The sequence below is a fragment of the Budorcas taxicolor genome, chromosome 24, assembly GCF_023091745.1.
Source record: "Budorcas taxicolor isolate Tak-1 chromosome 24, Takin1.1, whole genome shotgun sequence".
NCBI classification, from domain to species: Eukaryota; Metazoa; Chordata; class Mammalia; order Artiodactyla; family Bovidae; genus Budorcas; species Budorcas taxicolor.
This window is the reverse complement of record NC_068933.1, coordinates 31883039-31901931: the sequence shown is the minus strand read 5'-3', so window position 1 is coordinate 31901931 and position 18893 is coordinate 31883039. Positions and strand designations below refer to the sequence as shown.

The following is an 18893-nucleotide window of genomic DNA, read 5'->3' as shown; positions in this document are numbered from 1 at the left end:
TCTCTTGCATCAGCAGGCAGATTCTTTACCATTGTGCCACCTGTGAAGCCCCATTTTAAGGCTACAAAGAAGTTTTATGGGATCTGAAACAAGAAGAGTCCAGTTCATCACATTTGAACTTGGACGTATTAATATCATTTATGGTGAATTTTTATTCTTATAATTTTACTACTCCATCTTTCCTAATTTTTTTTATATTTCCTTATATTTTGTCCTCCTTAAAAAAGAGACTCATTTGGATAACACATTTTGTATGTTTATATTTTCTTTGTTTCTCCTTCTGTTGACTATCAGTGGGTATTTCTTATTCTTTTAACACATTAGGAAAGTACCCCAAGCATCTTCTCTTGTAACCAACACAAGACTTCCTTTCCATGGTGTTGAAATTCAGCCTTTGTGTGAATAAAGGAGAGTTCAATGCTTTGTAATGCCTCCCACTTCATTGTTAGCTAAGCTTGTTAGCAAGTTGACTCTAAAATTATAATGATTTAATTGTAGGATCACCACTTGTTTATACTTTACATTAAAAGAGAGCTTTGAGTGTATCACTCTTCTGCTCAAACTCCCCAAATGATGCCTGATCACCTTATAAATTTAGAGGACAAAAAAAAAAAAAAAGAAGAACAGGGCGAATTTAAGTATTTGAGGGGGCCTCATTGGACTGAAGGATTCATGGAGTGCATGGAAAATCTTTCCAGGACCCCGGAGGCCCTTACTGTGCCTCTTGTCTCTACTTCTCTGAATCTGTTTTTCTTTTCTTGGGGCAGATTATAATCCTTGCCCTCAGCATCTCCTTTTGAAGGAGGAAAGGAACAGGCTGAGCTGACTCTATCTTGAAAAAGAAGGAAACCCCATCTTGCACTGTCAGTGAGCTTTGGACTATGTGCCTGTTAGCCATGGGGATAACATACCTACAGCCGAACTGGCCTCTTGGACTGATAAACACCAGATTCCATACCAAGATTTCCCATCACCAAAAAGAATGCAATAATCCCCTATGTAGTCAATCACCTTTGTAATCTTTATGGCGCCCATTGGTGTAGGCTACAGTGTATAACCAGCTGACCCTTCTGATTATGAATCATGGCTGTAACCTGAGTGTATCTCCCTTTAACACTTTCCAGGCTAGGTTTAAGGAATTTGGGGATGTGAGCTTGAGCAGTACACTTAAGGTATATAAAGTTTTCACAAAAGTTGGTCGGGGTCCTTGGCTAGGAGGAGACTCCGCCTTGGGCCTGCCAGTGTAATGAACTGCACCCCACCATCTGCGTTGTCCTTGTGAGTGAGTCTGTTTCCCAGAACACGTGGCTACCACGCTCTAATTCTCTTCCAGTCTTCTGGCTATTGTGTTGTGTGCGGTCAGTCGTGTCTGACTCTTTGTGACCCCAAGGACTGTAGCCCACCAAGTGCCTCTATCCACAGGAAGTTCTAGGCTAGAATAGTGGAGTGGGTTGCCATTTCCTTCTCCAGGGGATATTCCTGATCCAGGGATCAAACCTGCGTCTCTTGTGTCTCCTTCATTGGCAGGTGGGTTCTTTACCTGCGGAGTCAGCACGGAAGCCCACCTGGCCGTTATTCTGCCTCAGTTCCAAATTCCTGGGAGAGATGGAGAATCCAAGTGGTTTAGATCTAGTCCAATCAGTTATGATGGGGTTGAGGGGTTACCTTGTGCAACAGAAGCCAGGGATGCTGGTGCTTCTCCCTAGGGCTGGGGAGTAGGGCAGCCCTAGAAAAGAGAAGATTTGGCAAATGAATAACATGTCCCAAGACAGGCCTCCTGCCATTGAGTGCTTCCCGTCTTGGAGGAAAACCATGTTGAATTATTTCAGTTGGCTGGAGTTATAGAGGGTTACCTCACTCTCTGTGAATAGTGAACAATGCAGATTTTTTTTTTTTTTTTAAGTTATTTACTTGGCTGCAGTGGTCTTAGGTGTGGCATGTGGGATCATTTCTCTGGTTGCCGCATGGGAGCTTTAGTTCCCTGACCAGGGATTGAACCTGGGCCCTCTGCATTGGGAGCACAAAGTCTTAGCCGCTAGACCACCAGGGAAGTTCCCCAAAATGCAGAGTTTTAAAGCAGAGGAAATGATCACTCATTTACGCAAAGGATTATTCACTTTGGGGGAAATATACCAGGATTCCTTTCCACTTCGAGTGATTTTTTTTTTCCATTATGCCTCTCATTATGCCTATCTTCCCTGTAATGGGTCTGGTTCCCTTGATGCAGGGACCATCCTTCAGTGGGATCCAGGAACCCTCCCCTGGCATTCTCAGTGCTGGCAGGACCTGGGAGGGAGGGATGCTCACAGCATTTGGCCAACAGCTGCCCGACTGGAGAGATCGCGGGCTTCCTCAGGGCAGGGCCAGGCCCTCGGCTCCTTTGTCCCCATCCAGCGTCTGACTCAGTGCTGGTCACCCGGCCAGGCTGACACATGCTCATGGAGCCGAATGAATAAAGCCAGTTTCCAGATATAAGCAATTCCTAGCCAAGGAGTAGCTAAAGGAAAATACAGCTTTATTGTAAGTAAGGGACATAAGAAGTCCTTTCCTGCAAAAACATTGTATGTGGCAGTGCTTCTTCTGGTCTTGCCAGCAGCGTCTCTCAGAGGCTGGATAACCCCAACTCCTGTTCAGTGTCAGGAACTGAACACTTGCTCCACCTCAAACAGGGCCCTGAGACCTTCTTTACATCCCCTTCCCAAAGGGGAGGCTTGTGTCAAGCAGACCCAGGTGCCACCGCCTCCCTTTGGGAAAGGCAGGAAGCCGGCTCCCGTCCCTGGAGAGAAAAGCCTCATCCCCTTCCTGGAGGCTTTGAGGATGCTGGAGGAGTCAGGAGGAGGGATCGGCCACCCTCCACCTGCCAGCCCTCCAGGGTTCAGCCCTCCAAACAGAGCCCGGGGTGAAAGTCTGTCCCGAGGACGGCCCACCCCGGCGAACTCCGGGCCTTGGACGCGGAGAAGGCGACAAATGAGACAAAATGAAAAATATAATGATGCATATTATATTAATCATCCTCCCGTTTTCTGACACCATAAATCTTCTCCTTAAACTCCTTGGTGGTGATTGCATCATCTCCCTCTCTGCCCGAAACAGCACAGATTAAGATAAAGTGATGGTGCTGTGTCAAAGAGAGCTTTACTGCCACACTTGGGATACAAAGAGAGAGGTTAATTTATCATCACTGGGGAAAACTGACACAAGAGAGATATACTACCGAAAGGGGATTTAGCACAGGGCCAAGAAACTTCACACTATTTTTACCATCTGTCACATGCTCTAATAAAGCAGGGCAAAATATGAAGAAAGGAAAAATGAACTATCAAACACTGATGTAATGCAGCCCATAAATCTAATTTAATTACTTTGCATGGAGACAGGTCCTCGACTCTGTGTGAATATACTGGATTTTCTTGGCAACTTAACAACTAAGTGTTTTAATAACATCACACTATAATTTATTCTGCTTGAAACACAAAACCCCTTTTGTGAGAGTTTCATTTTTGAGAACTGTTAATTTTTTCGGCTAATGTCAAAACTGGCATAAATTCACATGTGAACTTGAAGCCTGACTGTGAAAAAGGCTTAGGTTACTGCCTGCCTTTTTATTGTCGGCACTTTTTCCCCCCTTCTGCATGCATTAGAAATAATTGGGCTTTGTTGATGACTTAGGTGAGGAGAGTTGTCTTGCAATTAGATTTTAATATAATGACAAAGGGTGTGTGAGAGGGAAGTCTTTGTAACATATAAAGAGGTAAGAAAATGCAATGGAAAAAAAGAAATTCCTCATTTTCCAGCAGAACAGCCAAACCCCAAATGCAGTATTCCTGGAACCAGGCGGTCCCCGGGACCCTGAGAATTTTACTCTGGAGGATGTTAAGATCTCAGGGCTAAAGGGACGCTGGGAACGCAGGTCTGCCCTAGAGGGAGCCACCGGGAGCGGAAAATAAATCAAAAATAAAATTAATATTCATCGGGTGTCTTCCCGAATTTGGATGCAGTTACAGAAATTATTGTTAATAATGAAAGCCATATATCAAAGGTTATAAAATTCATCTGTGCTAGGACACTATTTTTTTAGGCTTTGTTCTGAACCATTAAAGATGACATATTGCATTTGTGTGCCTCTGTGTATAATAAGATACATTTAAGTGTGATTCTAACCTAAACTGGCAATTTTGGCATTGAACCCGAGTTCTTAAGTGGGGGCTGTGACACTGCTGTCCAGAGGAGGTTGACTGAACTCATCCATTCTCTCATGACCTCACTGGTAGGGCAGGATGGATGGGTAATTAATTTGTTAGATCATAAGTGATTCATGTTAGGAAAATAAAACTCTCAGTCTCTTGACAAACTCAATTGAAATATAATGGGGGTAAAGGATAAGAAAAAACCCTCTCCCCCCCGCCCCCACTGCCACTAAGCTCTCACACGGAAAAAAACCCAAAATATCAAGATATATAATCTGCTGAAACTCATTTCTTTATGCCTTCAGCAACACTTAATAAATCCTTACTATATGGAAGTCTCTCTAGGACATACTTTGGGGACATTCGTAGTCTGGCAACAGAGATACAGTTGACAGAAAAAAAAAATCTACATTTAGTACATTCTGAGAAGGGTTAGCCTGGTGGGCGATATTGGTAAGGTCCACGGCAAGGGCAGATACAGAGCTGGTTGTGGTGTGGACCTTGGATAAAACAGAGGTGATTCATCTGGAAAATTCTAACAAGTATTAAATCCATCAGGAAATGGGCCACATACGCATATTGTTGAATATTTATTGACTGTCACTGGAGTTTTGCTATATGTTAAATATCTAGATGGATTCAAGGACCTTGAAGCCAGGAAACTGAGGTGCAAAGTTTTCAGAGAAGTACTTTCAAATAAATTTCCCCTCATGCTTTTTTTTTTCTTTTCTGAAGTTCTTCCATTTCCCTGTTCAAACTTGGACAACGCTCAATTCTTGTGGTTTCTTGTTCTGTTGAATTTGTGTGGGAGAAAAATGTCCAACCTTGAACTCTGAATGAAGCTCAGTGTGCAGAGTGGTGGTTTTCAGCTGTGCTATTTCAAATGCTCTCATTGGTATTTTTAAAGACTTCCCACATATTCGGTTACTGACCTGGGGCCCAGAAGAGTGAACATTAAAAATTAAAAAAAAAAAAATCAAACCACCAGTATTTACTTATGAAATGACTTGGTTATAGCCCAACAATCCAACAGCCTTAAAATTAGTGCACAAATTGAGAGTTTGAAGAGTTTCTCTTTTGGCATTTTGATTTCCTCATCTGAAAAATGGGGCTATTAATACCTACCTCCTGGGGTGATTGTGAGGATTAAACACGCCTACGGAGGTGAAGCACCCAGGGAGCTAAAATGATGGTTGCAATTATTATTTTATTATTATCATTTTGATTTTCCTCCCCTTTCCTTCTCTTCCTCTTGGCATTTCTAACCACCCTCTCTCCCATCTCCCCTTCCCCCCACCCCTATAAAGTACATTTTTTTACAGACCTGCTAGAATCCATTTCATTCAGCCTCCCCCTTCTGGCCCAGCTGCAGACTGCAGCTATGTCACTTAAAAAAAAAAAAAAACCACTTTAAAATAGGAAATATTAAAAAAAAAAAATAGTCAGGTGGACCCAGGCTGTTTTCTGGAAATGAACCTTATGAAGGACCCACTGGGCAGAAATAAAAAGAGTCCAAGCCCTGTGCCTGCTCGGTGGCAAAAGAAGAAATTGCAAAGGAGCCCAGGTTCTCAGAAACCCAGGAAAGCCTTTCTGATGAAGGTGGGTGGGGAGAGAGGAACATCCCAGGAAGTAAAAAGCCAGCAAAATTGATGGCGCTGCCTCCTTTTATCGGTAACTGTTAGCCCAAGTGCCCGACACAAGGTGAACTTTACCTTTCCGATAAAACAGTTGCGCTTGAACTCTCTGTGCTGCTCTGAGGCTCTTCATATTCTTCTTTTAACAGGTACCTTGCTTTAACCTTGCTGGTCAAGATGACAGATCATTTACATTAACAGATTCTGCGGGAACGCTGTGGGTCGAAGCTGGCAGTGCGTTAGCCCCAGGTGACTGGGGGCAGCTGAGAGTGAGGACTTGAGAGGCCCAAAGAGCCGGCACCCACGAGGAAGGAGGGAGGTTTCCAGCAAACACCTTCAGACCTCACTGGTCCCTGGTGTGGCACTGAGAAAAACTGAGCCACATGGAATCTTAAAACACGGTTCCTTGTTAGTGTGTAATTTTTGTTCATTCATTTATTCATTTAGGCATCCAACACTCAGTGCATCCTTATTGTGTGCCAGGCATTATGGTGGGTGGTGAGGATGCTAGGAAAGGACAGGTTGGCTCTGCCCTCAAGATGCATTGAGTGGAAGAAAGGACACTGACCCAGACTCCCTTAACTATACAACATGATGGAAAAACCACGATATGATTGGAATCTGAGCAAAGTTCTGCAGGAGTGGAGACCCTCCACCCACCAGAGAAGGTTTCTTTCTTTCTTCTTTTTAAAAAATATTTGTTTATTTGGATGCACCGTGTCTTGGTTGCAGCCTGTGGGATCTTCAGTTGTGGCATCTAGTTCCCTGACCAGGGATCATACCTGGGCCCTCTGCACTGGGAGAGAGGAGTCTTAGCCACTGGACCACCAGGGAAGTCTCCCAGGAAGGGTTTCTAAGGGTATCTTTGGAGCTGGAGGTAGAAACATGAGCCACATTTGTCCCAGGGGTAGCAGTAGGAGGGAGCAGCCTTTCTGGCGGAGAGCAAAGTGTAAGCGAAGGTTAAGACACCAATTGGTCAACAGGGGACCAAACTGGTCATGATGGCTTAGGGGCCGCTGTAGTCTGTGATGTGCTATTATGTGAGCTCACAGGCAGGGAGGAGTTAAAAAAGAGCCAGTAGGTTTCTAGCTGTCCAGTTGCCTGGGCCTTGTTCTTCAAGCCCAAGGGTCCAAGGAGTGGAGAATGAGAAGCTCCGCTGGGTTCTGCCCATTTGCACAAGCACTGGTTTTAGAAATTCTTGTGAATGCCATCTGACCTCCAGAAGGAGACCCTAACAGTTAGTGGCCAAGCTTGGCAAATGTCCCTTTGGGCAAGGAGGCATTGGTTTGGATGTGCTTGGAGAAACTGTAAGTCCCTACTCTTGGCCAGTGTATTCCTGCCAATCAGATCAAAGCACTTTGTTGAAGCCTCACCTAGATGTCCTCGAGGAGACATCATGGTCACAATGGAAATTTATTGAACACTCACGCTGGGCCACCATCAGTCTAAGTGTCCACTGAGTCCTCACAGCATACCAAAAGAGTAGGTCTGTTGTCACTTAACCATTTTACCAAGGAATAGAAACTGGCACTGACAGGTGGGGTACCTTGCCCAAACACACACAACTCATGAGCAGCAGATCACCACTTTGACCAGCCCAGAGCCTGTACTCTTAACCAACTTCCTACATCCACCTGAGAGAGTGAAACCACCAGGACATACTTAATAGCCAGATGCTTCCTTTATGTCCATCATCGCATGGTGTCATCAGCATGATGAGAGACAGGCATCATTTTACCAATGAAGGAAACAGGCTCAGAAAGATTAAGTAACTGATTGTCAAATGGTCAGTAAGTGACGGAGGTGGCGTTTCCGTTCAGATGTGCTGGAACCGCAAAGCTGAGGTCCTTTCTCCACTCTTGTGTGCTTCATTTCTAAGAAAATAATCTCAGTAGATACTGCATCTTTTCCTGCCATTCAGGGAGTCAGGCATATCATTGAGCAACTGCTTCCCCTGGGGATGACCATCCAGGGAACCCCTCTTTACTCCCTACCTGGACTGCAGTTACTGTGAGCAGGAAGTGAGTCATAGATATGGGGAACCTTATTTTAATAGGACTCAAGAGCCAAAGTAGAGTTTTTCACCTTTGGAGAAGGAATATTCTTAAGCTACTGTTAGGTATAAAAAGCAGAGACATTACTTTGCCAACAAAGGTCCATCTAGTCAAGGTTTTGGTTTTTCCAGTAGTCATGTATGGATGTCAGAGTTGGACTATAAAGAAAGTTGAGCACCAAAGAATTGATGCTTTTGAACTGTGGTGTTGGAGAAGACTCTTGAGAGTCCCTTGGACTACAAGGAGATCCAACCATTCCATACTAAAGCAAATCAGTCCTGAATATTCATTGGAAGGACTGATGTTGAAGCTGAAACTGCAATACTTTGGTCACCTGATGTGAAGAACTGATTCATTGGAAAAGACTCTAATGCTGGGAAAGATTGAAGATGGGAGGAGATAGGGATGACAGAGGATGAGATGGCTGGATGGCATCATCAACTAAATGGACATGAGTTTGAATAAACTCTAGGAGTTGGTGATGGACAGGGAAGGCTGGCGTGCTGCAGTCCATGGAGTCTCAAAGAGTCAGACACAACTGAGTGACTGAACTGAACTGAACTGTCAGGTAGGCAACTCCGATAGTAAGTTTAGAGAAAGGATCAGCAAACATTTCCTGCAAATGGCCAGATAGCAAATATTTCAGTCTTTGCTGGACATATATGTGTCTTATACGTAATGTCATGTGTCTCCCCCACAGCTATTCCATTCTGCATGGCGGTGCAAAAGCAGCCACGGATGATACGTAAATGAATTAGCATGGCGATGATCCAATAAACCCTTATTTATGGATGCTGGTGTGTGAATTTCATGTAATTTTAATGTGTCACAAAATATTCTTCTTCTTTTGATACTTTCCAACTGCTAAAAAAAATGTGAAAACTATTTCTTGCTCACAGGCTAGTATGGAAACTCACTGTGGACTAGATTTGACCCATTGGTTGTAGTTTGCCTGGTTTGGTTTACAAAATTTATTCTGTACTTTTTATAAAACCTGGTGTGTAAATCAAAATGCAAGAGACATCTCTTATAAATCCTTTAAATACTCATTTATGTTTTTGGAAAATCAGTGCTTCATTCATTGAGTCCTTTGGGGACTTCCCTGGTGGTCCAGTGGTTAAGAATCAACTTTCCAATGCAAGGGATGCATGTTCAATCCCTGATCAGGGAACTAAGATCCCGCATGTCAAGCGGCAACGAAAAACACACCACAAATACCAAGACTGCATGCTCTGAAGCCTGCACACCACAACAAAAGATCTCAAGTGCTGCAACTGAGACCCAATCGAGCCAAATAAATAAGTTAAATTCAGTTCAGTTCAGTTCATCTCAGTTGCTCAGTCGTGTCTGACTCTTTGCAACCCCATGAACCGCAGCACACCAGGCCTCCCTGTCCATCACCAACTCCTGGAGTCCACCCAAACCCATGTCCATCAAGTCAGTGATGCCATCCAACCATCTCATCCTCTGCTGTCCCCTTCTCCTGCCCTCAATCTTTCCCAGCATCAGGGTCTTTTCAAATGAGTCAGCTCTCTGCATCAGGTGGCCAAAGTATTGGAGTTTCAGCTTCAACATCAGTCCTTCCAGTGAATACCCAGGACTGATCTCCTTTAGAATGGACTGGTTGGATCTCCTTGCAGTCCAAGGGACTGTCAAGAGTCTTCTCCAACACCACAGTTCAAAAGCAGCAATTCTTCGGTGCTCAGCTTTCTTCATAGTCCAAGTCTCACATCCATACATGACTACTGGAAAAACCAAAACCTTGACTAGATGGACCTTTGTCGGCAAAGTAATGTCTCTGCTTTTTAATAGGCTGTCTAGGTTGGTCATAACTTTCCTTCCAAGGAGTAAGCGTTTTTCAATTTCATGGCTGCAGTCACCATCTTCAGTGATTTTGGAGCCCAGAAAAATAAAGTCAGCCACTGTTTTCACTGTTTCCCCATCTATTTGCCATGAAGTGATGGGACCAGATGCCATGATCTTCTTTCTCTGAATGTTGAGCTTTAAGCCAACTTTTTCACTCTCTTCTTTCACTTTCATCATGAGGCTCTTTAGCTCTTCTTCACTTTCTGCCATAAGGGTGGTGTCATCTGCATATCTGAGGTTATTGATATTTCTCCTGGAAATCAAAACCTTTGAGTCCCTTGACTACACTTGCACCCTGGAGCACACAGAAAGACAAAATCATACCCTGTTGAGGATAAGTTGACACTTTCTACACGAGACAGACTGAAGTTTTACAGTGATGTCTGGGATGATGTTGACCACTTGCCTCCAGGTCTTTGTTCTAGGGGAACATTCCGTCTGGAGGGTTCATGACTCCAGATAAAGTGTTGTCTGGTCAATCTTTAGATTGATTCACAATATCCCCCTTGGTATCAAAGGTCCCATCTTCTCATTAAGGACCTCACACTCATTTGCAAGGTTTTCCTCCATCTTTTTCAATCAAGATTGGAAAGATGCCATCTGTGAAAGTCATTCCGTTGCTCCCAGGGGAGCTGCAGCTGCTCTTGGGGTCCTGTCAAAGAAGAAATGCTGACAGCTGAAGGACCCCAGTCTTGAGACAGGTGAAAGAAAGAGCAAAAGCTGGAATTGAGGGTGTATGTCAGACAGCAGCCCCTCCAGCTATGCCTTCTTCCCCCGGTTCTTCAACGTGCCCCAGTGGCAGGTATTTTCTCTAGAATTCAGTGAACTGAAGACTACATTCCATAGCAATGGTTTTATTATCTCAGCATCGACAACCCCCCAACCCCTCCCACACCTCTTTTGCCACTGTTTTCTTGTTAACATAAAAGAAGGGACAGGACGAGCCTTCTTGGTCCCTGGTGTCCCTGGTAAAGACTTGCCCTAGTCCCTTCTGCAAATGCCTCTCCTCTTCCCACTAAGGGAGACGTGGTCAGGGGATTGATCTCAGGTCAGAATCTGATTCTGTAACTGGAGGCTCTCTTTCTTCTGGACCCCACTCTTGTCTATGCCCCAAGGTGGGCAGTGTTGAGGGACAGGCAGGTGGGGTCTGAGGCACCAGGAGTGAGTGATGAAAGGTTTGAGCCTCAGGGGTGTGACTAACTCCCCCTGGCTCCAAGAGCCAAGCATATTGATGGGGGTGAGGTGGGGATATAGGTCCTGATCACATGTGGGTCATGGGTGAGATGGTTGTAGCAGAAAATGAGGGAGAGGTCACCTTGGGCCACATCCCCTGCCCGAGTTGTCCCTGCCTCTGGCTGCTGAGTCTCTCTGTCTTCCCGCTGCTAGACTCCACCCAGGAGGGGGCTCTTTCAGGCTGATCCCATTTGTAGAAAAGTGAATTGCACCTTTGGGATATGTTTTGAGAGGGGCCAGAAGACTTCTGTATCAGTTAGTCAATGCACCCAAAACGCTGCGTATCAACTACGCAAAACTCAGTGACATAGAGTAACACTCACTGGTTCTCCTGATTCTGCAGGTTGACTGGAGTTGACTGGGCCTGGGTGGATCTAAGCTGGGCTTTGGTGGGTCTGCTTGGTTCTGATCCGTGTGTCTCTCATCTTCCTCATGGGACCAGTGCAGTAGCTTGGATTTCCTCGCATGCCTAAGCCTAGCAGGCAAGGGCACAGGTGGAAATACTCAAGGTTTATTGGCCAAAGCAAATCACATGGGCAACCCAAAGTCAAGAGTCTGGGAAAACAGGACCTTCCCCCAGTGTGGGAGAGCATACTGCAAAGACCACCCACCAGTGGTGGATGCAGAATCAGGGACCCACATAGAATTGATCACAGTCCCCCTATCAAAAGATCTTGGGACTTCCCTGGTGGGCCAGTGGTTAAGAATCCTCCTGCCAATGCAGGGGACATGGGCTCGATCCCTGGTCTGGGAACTAAGATCCCACATGTCGCAGGGCAACTGAAGCCACGTGCTACAACTATCGAGCCTGGGCTCTAGAGCCCACGCACCTAAACTGCTGAGTCCATGTACCACAACCACTGAGCCTGTGTGCTCTAGAACCCACACTCCTCAAGAGGAGCCACGGCAACGAGAAGCCCATGTGCCACTAGAGATGACCCATGCTCACTGCAGCCAGAGAAAGTCTGTGTGCAGCAACAAAGACCAGCAGAGCTATATACAAATAAATTAAATTAAAAATATCTCCCCTCAAATACCTCTGGTGAGGCTTAAATCCTTGCTATTCCAGTTACTCCTTGGCATTAAAATATTGTCCACATAAGGCCCTAGTGAGAGATAGAACATTTGTGCCTAATACCTTAACTTTTCAGCAGCCTTATGCAATTAGCAGACACAGGGGTTCTGAAGGAGTGGCGGTCAGGACAGAGACATTCTGCAGGGAAGTTGGACCACATAAGGTGGGGTGGCCAGAGTCCCCCTTTCCTGAACATTCCAGCCCTTTGCACCTGCCCACTCTTGCTCTCATCCCCATGTTAGGCGAGAGCCACAGAAATTCTTCATCTGCTCAAAGAAACATACGTCATTGCAGGTGATTAGAAAATTCCTGATTTGGAAAGATGAGGAAAACAGCAGTTAAGTCTGTAGGAAACACATCCTCGGCTTCGCTGTGATGTCAGAATGTTTGTCTCATTTTGTTTTCTGTTGGGGCTCGTGTAACACGTGAGGATGGGTGGGCGGCTGCGTGGGAGCGTGGAGGTCTGTGTTTGTATGCGTGCGCTTGTGTTCATGTTTTTGCCAATATGCCTGTCTCAGTCATGCTCAAAAATCTGTCTTCTTAGGCTGGGAACAGAAAGAGGTTTTCATTATTAGACAATATTATCACCAAATAGTTTTTTTTCTTTTTTTTAAATGTGAGTTAAGAGGATTGGACTTCTGAATACAGTTAAAAAGAGGAGAGTGCGTGCGTATGTGTGTGTGTGTGTGTGTGTGTGTGTATGTGTGTGTGTGTGTGTAGTGTGCTGTGTATAGTGTGCTGTGTGCCCTGTATCAGGGATAGGGTGTACATAGAGAGATGTCTTCACCCTACAAGCTCTTCGGTTCTATTTCTGCTACTACCAAAATGGATTTGATACATTAACTTAGCAATTACAGCTATAGGAAAACTGTGTCTTAGTTAATTACATATGACTTCTGATAGTAGGCTCTCTTATCTACATATCCATCCATATGTAATTTTTAGTCTGTTTAGTGACTTGTACCGCAATCTTTTTTTTTTAACACACGGGGGTGGGGGAGGTAGGAGGGGCTGATTTTTTTTTTTTTTGCTGGCTCTCAGGCAATGATTCCTCCTGGATTTAAATTCAGTTGTAGTTCGTAGCTGGGTAGATTAGTTCCTTGTGAATACACCTCTCTCAGTCCTATCCCCTAAAAAACCTCCGAGCATGTATGCATAGAGGAGATGGTAGATTAGGTTACCGGGAAAGGAAATGTACAAATGTACTTTTGCAAGAAGATGAACTGATGGTAGCTGCAAGTTGCTGATGAAGGCAGTTTGTGTAAGAGCAGGGCCCTGGCTGCCGGGGCCCATCTGTCTCTGCTGTCACTCTCTCTCCGGCTGCCTGTGTGGCTTGCAAGCGGGCCTGGACTTCCCTGTTGCCTCCGTCCTTTTTCCTCCTCCCTCCACAGGAATCTTGTCTCAGTGGGCCCCAGACGCATGAGCTCCAGTGGAGGGAAATTAGGAAAGAGCTGATAAGGTTGATGAGTACTACCTTCCTAGAGTCCTGTGTCTGTAGCCTGTCTTGGTTGCTACTTGGCCAAACGTCATGTCCAAAAGCCGCTCCCAGGAAATCATGGTCTTCCCTATGCCTCTGGGAGCTGGTGAACACAGGAGGCAGGTGGGGTTGAGAGCCACTCACAGTCTAGCCCTTTGCCCTGTGTAGAGTCCAGTTCCCTGATCTCGACATAGTGTTAATGATGTACTAGTAAATATACAGCCACAGGCCTGGCAGCTAAGAAGCAATTCTTTGCTCCTCCCGAATCCGCCCCTTGGGGTGCTACTCAGTTCTTTGGTTTTGCTCCTTCTTAAATCTCTCTCCCTCTCTCTACACATACCCACACATACACACATCCACACTCCTCCCCACCAAATTCTCATTCTATGCTCCCCATCTTGTCGGCCTCCCATTGAAAACAACAACCAACCACTCCAAACCCTCTCCGAGGTAAGTACACAAGTCCAACACCCATGCCATATTCAGTTCAGTTCAGTTCAGTCACTCAGTCTGGTCCGACTCTTTGCGACCTCATGAATCACAGCACACCAGGTTTCCCTGTCCATCCCAACTCCTGGAGTCCACTCAAACTCATGTCCATCAAGTCGATGATGCCATCCAGCCATCTCATCCTCTGTCGTCCCCTTCTCCTCCTGCCCCTGATCCCTCCCAGCATCAGAGTCTTTTCCAATGAGTTAACTCTTTGCATGAGGTGGCCAAAGTATTGGAATTTCAGCTTCAGCATCAGTCCCTCCAATGAACACCCAGGAATGGTCTCCTTTAGGATGGACTGGTTGGATCTCCTTGCAGTCCAAGGGACTCTCAAGAGTCTTCTTCAACACCACAGTTCAAAAGCATCAATTCTTCTGTGCTCAGCTTTCTTTATAGTTCAACTCTCACATCCATACATGACTACTGGAAAAACCATAGCCTTGACTAGTCAGACCTTTGTTGGCAAAGGAATATCTCTGCTTTTCAATATGCTATCTTGGTTGGTCATAACTTCCCTTCCAAGGAGTAAGCATCTTTTAATTTCATGGCTGTAGGCACAGTCTGCAGTGATTTTGGAGCCCCCCCCAAAACAAAGTCTGACACTGTTTCCACTGTTTCCCCATCTATTTGCCATGAAGTGATGGGACCAGATGCCATGATCTTTGTTTCCTGAATGTTGAGCTTTAAGCCAACTTTTTCACTCTCCTCTTTCACTTTCATCAAGAGGCTTTTTAGTTCCTCTTCACTTTCTGCCATAAGGGTGGTGTCATCTGCATATCTGAGGTGATTGATATTTCTCCCGGCAATCTTGATTCCAGCTTGTGCTTCTTCCAGCCCAGCGTTTCTCATGATGTACTCTGCATATAAGATAAATAAGCAGGGTGACAATATACAGCCTTGACGTACTCCTTTTCCTATTTGGAACCAGTCTGTTGTTCCATGTCCAGTTCTAACTGTTGCTTCCTGACCTGCATATAGGTTTCTCAAAAGGCAGGTCAGGTGGTCTGGTATTCCCATCTCTTTCAGAATTTTCCACAGTTTATTGTGATCCACACAGTCAAAGGCTTTGGCATAGTCACTAAAGCAGAAATATATGTTTTTCTGGAACTCTCTTGCTTTTTCCATGATCCAGCGGATGTTGGCAATTTGATCTCTGGTTCCTCTGCCTTTTCTAAATCCAGCTTGAACATCAGGAAGTTCACAGTTCACGTATTGCTGAAGCCTGGCTTGGAGAATTTTAAGCATTACTTTACTAGCGTGTGATATCTTGAGCATTCTTTGGCATTGCCTTTCTTTGGGATTGGAATGAAAACTGACCTTTTCCAGTCCTGTGGCCACTGCTGAGTTTTCCAAATTTGCTGGCATATTGAGTACAGCACTTTCACAGCGTCATCTTTTAGGATTTGAAATAGCTCCACTGGAATTCCATCACCTCCACTAGCTTTGTTCGTAGTGATGCTTTCTAAGGCCCACTTGACTTCACATTTCAGGATGTCTGGCTCTAGGTGAGTGATCACCCCATCATGATTATCTGGGTCGTGAAGCTCTTTTCTGTACAGTTCTTCTGTGTATTGTTGCCACCTCTTAGTATCTTCTGCTTCTGTTAGGTCCATACCGTCTCTGTCTTTTATTGAGCCCATCTTTGCATGAAAAGTTCCCTTGGTATATCTAATTTTCTTGAAGAGATCTCTAGTCTTTCCCATTCTGTTGTTTTCCTGTATTTCTTTACATATATCGCTGAGGAAGGCTTTCTTATCTCTCCTTGCTATTCTTTGGAACTCTGCATTCAGATGCTTATATCTTTCCTTTTCTCCTTTGCTTTTCGCTTCTCTTCTTTTCACAGCTATTTGTAAGGCCTCCCCAGACAGCCATTTTGCTTTTTTGCATTTCTTTTCCATGCGGATGGTCTTGATCCCTGTCTCCTGTGTAATGTAATGAACCTCTGTCCATAGTTCCTTAGGCACTCTGCCTATCAGATCTAGTCCCTTAAATCTATTTCTCACTTCCACTGTATAAGCATAAGGGATTTGATTTAGGTCATACCTGAATGATGAAGTGGTTTTCCCCACTTTCTTCAATTTAAGTCTAAATTTGGCAATAAGGAGTTCATGATGTAAGCTACAGTCAGCTCCCGGTCTTGTTTTTGCTGACTGTATAGAGCTTCTCCATCTTTGGCTGCAAAGAATATAATCAATCTGATTTTGTTGTTGACTATCTGGTGATGTCCGTGTGTAGAGTCTTCTCATGTGTTGTTGGAGGAGGGTGTTTGCTATGACCAGTGTATTCTCTTGGCAAAACTCTTTGCCCTGCTTCATTCCATACTCCAAGGCCAAATTGCCTGTTACTCCAGGTGTTTCTTGACTTCCTACTTTTGCATTCCAGTCCCCTATAATGAAAAGGACATTTTTGGGGGGTGTTATTTCTAAAAGGTCTTGTAAGTCTTCATAGAATTGTTCAAATTCTGTCTCTTCAGCATTACTGGTTGGGGCATAGGCTTGGATTACCCTGATATTGAATGGTTTGCCTTGGAAAAGAACAGAGATCATTCTGTCATTTTTGAGACTGCATCCAAGTACTGCATTTCGGACTCTTTTGTTGACTATGATGGCTACTCCATTTCTTCTAAGGGATTCCTGCCCACAGTAGTAGATATAATGGTCATCTGAGTTAAATTCACCCATTCCAGTCCATTTTAGTTCACTGATTCCTAGAATGTCAATGTTCACTCTTGCCATCTCTTGTTTGACCACTTCCAATTTGCCTTGATTCATGGACCTGACATTCCAGATTCCTATGCAATATTGCTCTTTACAGCATCAGACCTTGCTTCTATCACCAGTCACATCCACAGCTGGGTATTGTTTTTGCTTTGGGTCCATCCCTTCATTCTTTCTGGAGTTATTTCTCCACTGATCTCCAGTAGCATATTGGGCACCTACCGACCTTTCAGTATCCTATCATTTTGCTTTTTTCATATTGTTCATGGGGTTCTCAAGGCAAGAAAACTGAAGTGGTTTGCCATTCCCTTCTCCAGTGGACCACATTCTGTCAGAAGTATAAATTCCAATGGTAAGAAGGACAAATTATGATGAAGTTGCGCCAGTGCTGAGTTGAGTGGAATCTGCCTCTTGTCTTCTCAGCTGCTGCTAAGTCACTTCAGTCATGTTTGACTCTGTGCGACCCTATAGACGGCAGCCCACCAGGCTCCCTCGTCCCTGGGATTCTCCAGGCAAGAACACTGGAGTGGGTTGCCATTTCCTTCTCCAATGCATGAAAGTGAAAAGTGAAAGTGAAGTCACTCAGTCGTGTCCGACTCTTCGAGACCCCATGGACTGCAGCCCACCAGGCTCCTCCATCCATGGGATTTTCCAGGCAAGAATACTGGAGTGGGGTGCCATTGCCTTCTCTGGTCTTCTCAGCTAGGAAGTGGAAACACTGGGAAGTACGTGGGTACTTAACAGATGTGAGGTGAAGTCCTATGGTTAGGGTTTTCACAGTTCGCTCTGAGTTGCATGTCACCTTTCTGATGATCAGGGATACTGGCTAAATAGTGAATTTATTTTTACAGGAGAATCACTGTCCTTATTTGCTCCTCTAAGTTCAGTCTTTTATGAAGAGGCTCCCTGCTGTTTTGCTGTGTGCTTTCTGGGAAGGATCTGCCCAAGGCTGATCTTTGTCTGCTGTTTCTAGTTTTGCTGGGTCCCCTTCTCTGTAGTAAGACATCATGGCATGAAGGGCCTCCAAAGCTATTTGGAAAATTGTGTTGCTGAGTGAACCCTTCAGTTAGCTCAATGGCCAAGAAGTCTGGGGCAGGACCAAGGTGTCAGGAGCAGGGCATGAATGGGTTCATGTTGATTGTACTTCAGAAAGTCCATGCCTCCTCAGAACACTGCCTTCACTCAACAGCTCTATACTGGACACAATGACCTTTCTCTCTTTCTTTTATTTTAAAAAATTATTTTATATGGAGGATAGTCAATTTACAATGTTGTGTTAGTTTCAGGTGTAAAGCAAAGTGATTTGGTTATACATATACAAATAGCAATTCTTTTTCAGATTCTCTACCCATATAGGTTATTACAGAATATTGAGTAGAGTTTCCTATGCTATACAGTAGGTCCTTGTTGATTATCAATTTTAGATGTAGTAGTATATATATTTAATCCCAACCTCCTAGTTTGCCCCTCCCCCACATGTCCCCTTGGGTAACCCCAAGATTGTTTTCTAAGTCTGTGAGTCCATTTCTGTTTTGTAAATAAATTCATTGTGGGATCCTTTTAGATCCCACATATAAGTGATATCATATGGCATTTGTCTTTTTCTTTCATTTATTTCACTTAGTATGATCATTTCTAGACCTATCCTGGTTCCAAATAGGAAAAGGAGTACGTCAAGGCTGTATATTGTCACCCTGCTTATTTAACTTCTATGCAGAGTACATCATGAGAAACGCTGGGCTGGAAGAAGCACAAGCTGGAATCAAGATTGCCGGGAGAAATATCAATCACCTCAGATATGCAGATGACACCACCCTTATGGCAGAAAGTGAAGAGGAACTAAAAAGCCTCTTGATGAAAGTGAAAGAGGAGAGTGAAAAAGTTGGCTTAAAGCTCAACATTCAGAGAAAGAAGATCATGGCATCTGGTCCCATCACTTCATGGCAAATAGATGGGGAAACAGTGGAAATAGTGACAGACTTTATTTTTGGGGGCTCCAAAATCACTGTAGATGGTGCCTGCAGCCATGAAATTAAAAGATGCTTACTCCTTGGAAGGGAAGTTATGACCAACCAAGATAGCATATTGAAAAGCAGAGATATTCCTTTGCCAACAAAGGTCTGACTAGTCAAGGCTATGGTTTTTCCAGTGGTCATGT

At 44.5% G+C, this 18893-nt stretch overlaps 1 non-coding gene across 1 annotated transcript; it reads right to left on the bottom strand.

The window, feature by feature from the left end:
- Positions 1-1977: 1977 nt before the first annotated feature.
- TRNAG-CCC (transfer RNA glycine (anticodon CCC)) lies at positions 1978-2050 on the bottom strand. Its single transcript has one exon. It is a non-coding gene; the product is annotated as a tRNA-Gly (tRNA).
- Between the last annotated feature and the right edge of the window lie 16843 nt (positions 2051-18893).